We start from the raw sequence: 5,303 nt of genomic DNA on the forward strand, positions 1-5,303 counted from the left end.
GAGCAAGGAATGTGAGAAGGATTAATGAAGCACTGCCTACAGTTTAATTTTTTTTTTTTTTTTGCTTTCCAACATTTTAAAGACAGAAGACAATACTCATTGGAGAAAATGCATCCTGGGTTGGAAGACAGGTGGGAAAGGGTAAACAAAGGGTCCCCAAATCAGAAAGAGGCTAAGGCTGGAAAAGGGCAAAGGAGAAAAGAAAAATCACAGGGTATCATCTTCCAATTGCAACTGCCTGGAACTCAGCAGAATCAGCCTGGGCTTGATAAGAGCAGCTCCTCTCTAGGAAATGACCGTGCATGTGTCTAGAGGAGCCAGATTGTCTCTGCCCCGTGTCTCTGAAATACGGCTTTGGACCAGAGACCTTAGGTCCCAGGAACTCGCTGTAAGTTCACTCTTTATTCATCCATAAGTATTTTAAACAGATGTATTTTTGAATGACTACTCTGTGCCAGGCTGTGCTGGGCCTGGGGATACAGTGTGGAACAACAGATGTGTTCCCACTGTCCCTCGTATTAGGAAGCTTAAAGTCTATTTGGGAGAGAGAAGATTCAAGCAAATACATGAAAACGTGTTTTATTACAATTCTGACTAGTACTAGAAAAGAAAGCAAACTCCAAACCCAAGGGTGCACATACCAGACCCTTGCTAGCCGTTTGCAATGACCATGAATAACAGTTTCCTCTACTTATGAGTCTGAGGTAATGGTCCGTTAGCTGTGATTTCCCCACATTCTGCTCATATTTTTGAAAACCGTTTCTTTACCAAAACTCCCTCAAAAAACCCCAATTTGAATATATTCTTTCCTCTTTCCTGTCTTTTTCTTTTGATGCAGTATGGAACTTGAATTGTTCTTCTTGGCAACTCCTGGAGGGTTTGAAACAAGGAGGGTGCATGATCTGAATGACATCTTAAAGATCACCTGCCTCTCATATGAAGAATAGCAGAATCTGGGAGAGAACAAAACGCAAAGCAGCAGTCAGAAGACATTGCAAGGATCCAAGTAAGCAGTGATCAAAGTCCCACCAGTGTGAAGTGGAGATAGGGAGAAGAGTCAGATTCAGATACATCGTGGAGGTAGGAATGACTGAGCTTATAGAGAGACTGAATGAGAAGAGTGAGGATAGTGGGTTCAAAATGGACTTTTAAATTTTTGGCCAAGGCAGAGGGGTGATGAAGGAATAGGTGGATAAGGAACAGAGCTGTAAATGTGGGAATGTTAGCATTTAGATGGTGTTGAAAGCTGCAGGTATAGTGAGACCACCTAGGGAGTGGGTAGATAGTAAAAAGATTGGCTTTTTGAAGTTGGAAAGAGGAAGAAAAACCATAAAAAGAGAATGAGAAGTAGTAGCTTGGTTAGGAAAGCATCCTAAGAGACTGGATCCTAGAGGCCAAACAAGGAAGGGAATGGTCAGTGTGTCAACTGAGTGGATTTGACAAGATGGAGTTCATTGGTGAGCTTGTCAATGTTTGTGGAGTGATGGGAACGGAGGTCTGGCTGGAATGAGTTCAAAAGAGAAACTTGCAAGGAGTTCTGCTATAATCGGGAGCAAAAGGATTAACAATGGTTACTATAGGGGGAGAGGGGTTAAATGGGGGATACTGTAGCATGATCATCCCCTTTGCCCACATTTGTATCTAACTCCTCTTGTCCTTTGAAACTTAAGGACCTTTTCCAGAAGCTAAGTGGGAACAGGATGTAGAGAAAACACAAGGTCTAGTACTAACAACAGCTCATTACTGCAAGGCTCATATGTAAGAAGTCTTTATCACCCCTAGACCTAAAGAGGTACCAGGAGGAATGCTTTCTGGATTCTAGGAAGGGTTTGATATCACCCTAGGTGACTATGACTTTGTGTGTTTTTCATCCCTAGAACCAGAACCCACAGAATTGGAGGCTGTATGAGAAGTGCTGGGTATGATCTAGGGGATTTAGCCAATATTCGCGAATATATCATCATAGGATCATAGGGCAAAAAAGTATCATTACAGCTGTGTGTGTACCAGCCTCCTATCTTCTAAGGAGCTTTCTGTGTTATCCTGACCATCTCCTGGAATTTTTTTTACTTGAGCTGCTTTTGGAGTGAGGAGATAGAGGGAAGAGTGAACTGGGGAGTTCAGTGAGAGCTAGATTGATTTTCATTTGTAGGGTCAAGAACTAGACCCTTTTCAGGAAAAAAAAAAAAAAAAAGACAAGCTCCAAAAACGTGTAAAGAAAGGAGAGAAAAAGATCAGTGTGGATGAGTTTTGAGATACTATTTCGCAGAGTTCCAAGATCTTGGGGGACTAAGATAGAAGGTTTAGGCCAGTGTCTTACTCTGTTCAGGCTACTGTCACAAAGTACCATTGACAGCAGAGTTAGTTCTCATAGTTCTGGAGGCTGGAGTTTCGAGATCAGGGTTCCGGCATGGCTGGGGTCTGGTGGGCACCCTCCTCCGGGTTGCAGGAGCTGACCTCTCCTTGTGTCCTCACACGGCAGAGAGCAGCCAACTGTCCTGTGACTCTTACAAGGACACTAATCCCTTTCCTGAGGGCTCTGTCCTCATGACCCCCTCTACTCCTGAGTACCTCCCAAAGACCCCACCTCCTAATACCATCATATTGGATGGAAAGGTTTCAACATATGAATTGTGTGACACACACACATTCAGTCAGGGTTCTCCAGTTTGGAACACTGAAAGGAGAATAGAACAAATAAAATTCCTAACGTTTTTTATGTAATTTCTTTTTCTGGCACTTTAGTGAGAAACTTCATTAGACATTTAAATTGTTCTTCAGCGCTTTTTAGATGCCAGAATAGTGGTTCTATTGACTATGAAGCTGTGCTGTGCAGATTTCTTTGTTCTAAATTTTTATTAATGCAATCGTCTGTTTACTTGTCTGTTTCCTCTGTAAGGCCCTGATATCGTCCTAATTTTTTTTTGTAGCCTGGACAATTAACTGTGCCTTGGCATATGTTAAGACAAGGCTGTCTTCATGGGCGTGTGGCTGGTGTGATCACACTGGGTCCCATGTGGAGAAGAGCCCCACTTGGTTTAATGTTCTGCTGTTGTCATCTTAAAATTCTTTATTTTTGAATAAAGGGGCCCAGATTTTTATTTGGCACTGAGCTCTGTAAATTATGTAGCCAGTGCTGCACTCAGTAATTATTTGTTGAGTAACTGAGGATAGCCCTTACGCCAAACAAAAAAGCTAGAAATGGATATTTTTTTCATCTCTTTTAGTTCTAAAATGACTCTTCCATCTTTCTAAGAAGATCCTTCTTTCCATCCCAGACGAATTTTTAACAAGGTATCAATCTGCTAGAAAAAAAAAGAGAATTGAAGAGAATTAAGGAGAGAAAGGTGGACAATGATCTGCACAAAATAAAAACTGATTAATTTGTGTGTGAATATATTACAATAATCTTTAAAAAGTTGCCCGAGCCAGAAAAGAAAAAAAAAAAAAACCAGGATAGAGATGTTACATAGTATACCAAGATAATATACTAATGATTAAAGTTACCAAATAGTTCTAGGTGAGAAGATATACTGCATGCCCAAGAAAATTGTTTAGAATAGGGACAAAGCAACATTTGTTCCCTGATTATGCTATAACAGAAGATTTTTAATCTTTTTTGTCAAGTATGGGAGAGGGTCTGTCAGGGAGGTGGGATGTGTACATGTGTTAGAACAAAAATTGGAAAGAAATGGATAGTATTAATACATCCTCTAGAATGGGGACAATGGAATGGGTAGTGCTTGTGGTAGGGGCAATCTGAGTTTATTGACAAAATATTGATATTCCATGTGAACTGGAACGTAAGCTTTGGTGATGGAGTTCCCCCAAGAAAGAATACGCTGTCTTCTGGGCTGTGCTCCTGCATCATTTACGTATCTATCTTTGCTACAGTTCTCTTGGCTTTGTAGTTCAATTACTCTGTAATTATTTGTTGTCAGTTTGTCAACACCAAAAGATATGAGCTCCTCCAGGGCAGATTTTAATTTTTATTCTTAGCTTCTAAAAGAGTACCTGGCACAAAGTAGATAGTCAGTGAACATTTGCTAAATACACACACACACACACACACCAAATTAGTCTTGAAAATCAAACAGGATAGATTCATGTACACTTAAAATTCTAAACTACTTTAGAAACACCCTATAATGATTGTGATGATGAGGATGAGGAGGATAATGATGGGAGAGATGATGAGAATGAAGATAATGACAGAGTCAATGATAGCGTACATCCTCCAGGACAAAAGAGTGTGCCCCTTAATTTCTGGATAATGAATGCTCTCCCAGGAGTCTGTGAAAGGTTTGGCAATTCCTTGCAGAAAAATTATGTATGCACAAAAATTATGACTATTGGCTATGTGCATGTTGTTAGTTTTTCCTCTGACGATGAGATCCTTATCTTTCATCAGCATTTCCAATGGCTTGGGTTTTTTAAAAAGTTAAGAATTCTGCTTTGTGGGAGAAAGCATGCACTACCCGCATGCTAGTGTAGTGACTGATCTCTGTTTGGGTGAGATTTTAATCAAGAAGTGATCCTGTACTCTTTACTATCTTATTTAGCACATAAGTAAAACCACTCCTACACTATACATTACAAAAAAAAAAAAAAAATCATTAAGTTAAATGATCTGAGATATCCTTACAGGAAAGATCCTAGTATGAACACAAAATGGTATTATATTAAATATTAGATTGAAATGAGGGTAGTTATTGAAAAATTGGAAATCAAGGCATAAAGCATCAAGAACATTAATGTTTTAATGGAGAAGCAGAATGAGGCCAAGTATATCTTGCCCAAAGTGCTTTGCATGTAAAAATATTCCATTAAGAAAAAAGAATATTTAGGTGATGTATTGATGTAACTAAAGACTATGAAATAATTTCCCAGGAAAACACTAACTGCTTAAATGATAACATTACATGAAACACTATCTTATCTAAACTGGAACCTCCCTTCAGTTTTGAATGCTGTCTGCCAAAATGGATTGCAGAAGCAGGAGCTAAACATCATGGTGACTTCTAAATGTCTAATTTTTCTCCCTAACATTTCCTATAGGAAAACTTTACATCCTAATTTAATATTTAAAAATAATTCTACTTTTAAGTCAGGAAACGACAGATGTTGGCGGGGATGCGGAGAAAGGGGAACCCTCCTACACTGTTGGTGGGAATGCAAGCTGGTGCAGCCACTCTGGAAAACTGTATGGAGGTTCCTCAAAAAGTTGAAAATAGAGCTACCATATGATCCAGCAATTGCACTACTGGGTATTTACCCCAAAGATACAAAAGTAGGGATCCGAA

Source organism: Leptonychotes weddellii, chromosome 8, assembly GCF_054177405.1.
Source record: "Leptonychotes weddellii isolate Sample4059 chromosome 8, ASM5417740v2, whole genome shotgun sequence".
NCBI lineage: Eukaryota > Metazoa > Chordata > Mammalia > Carnivora > Phocidae > Leptonychotes > Leptonychotes weddellii.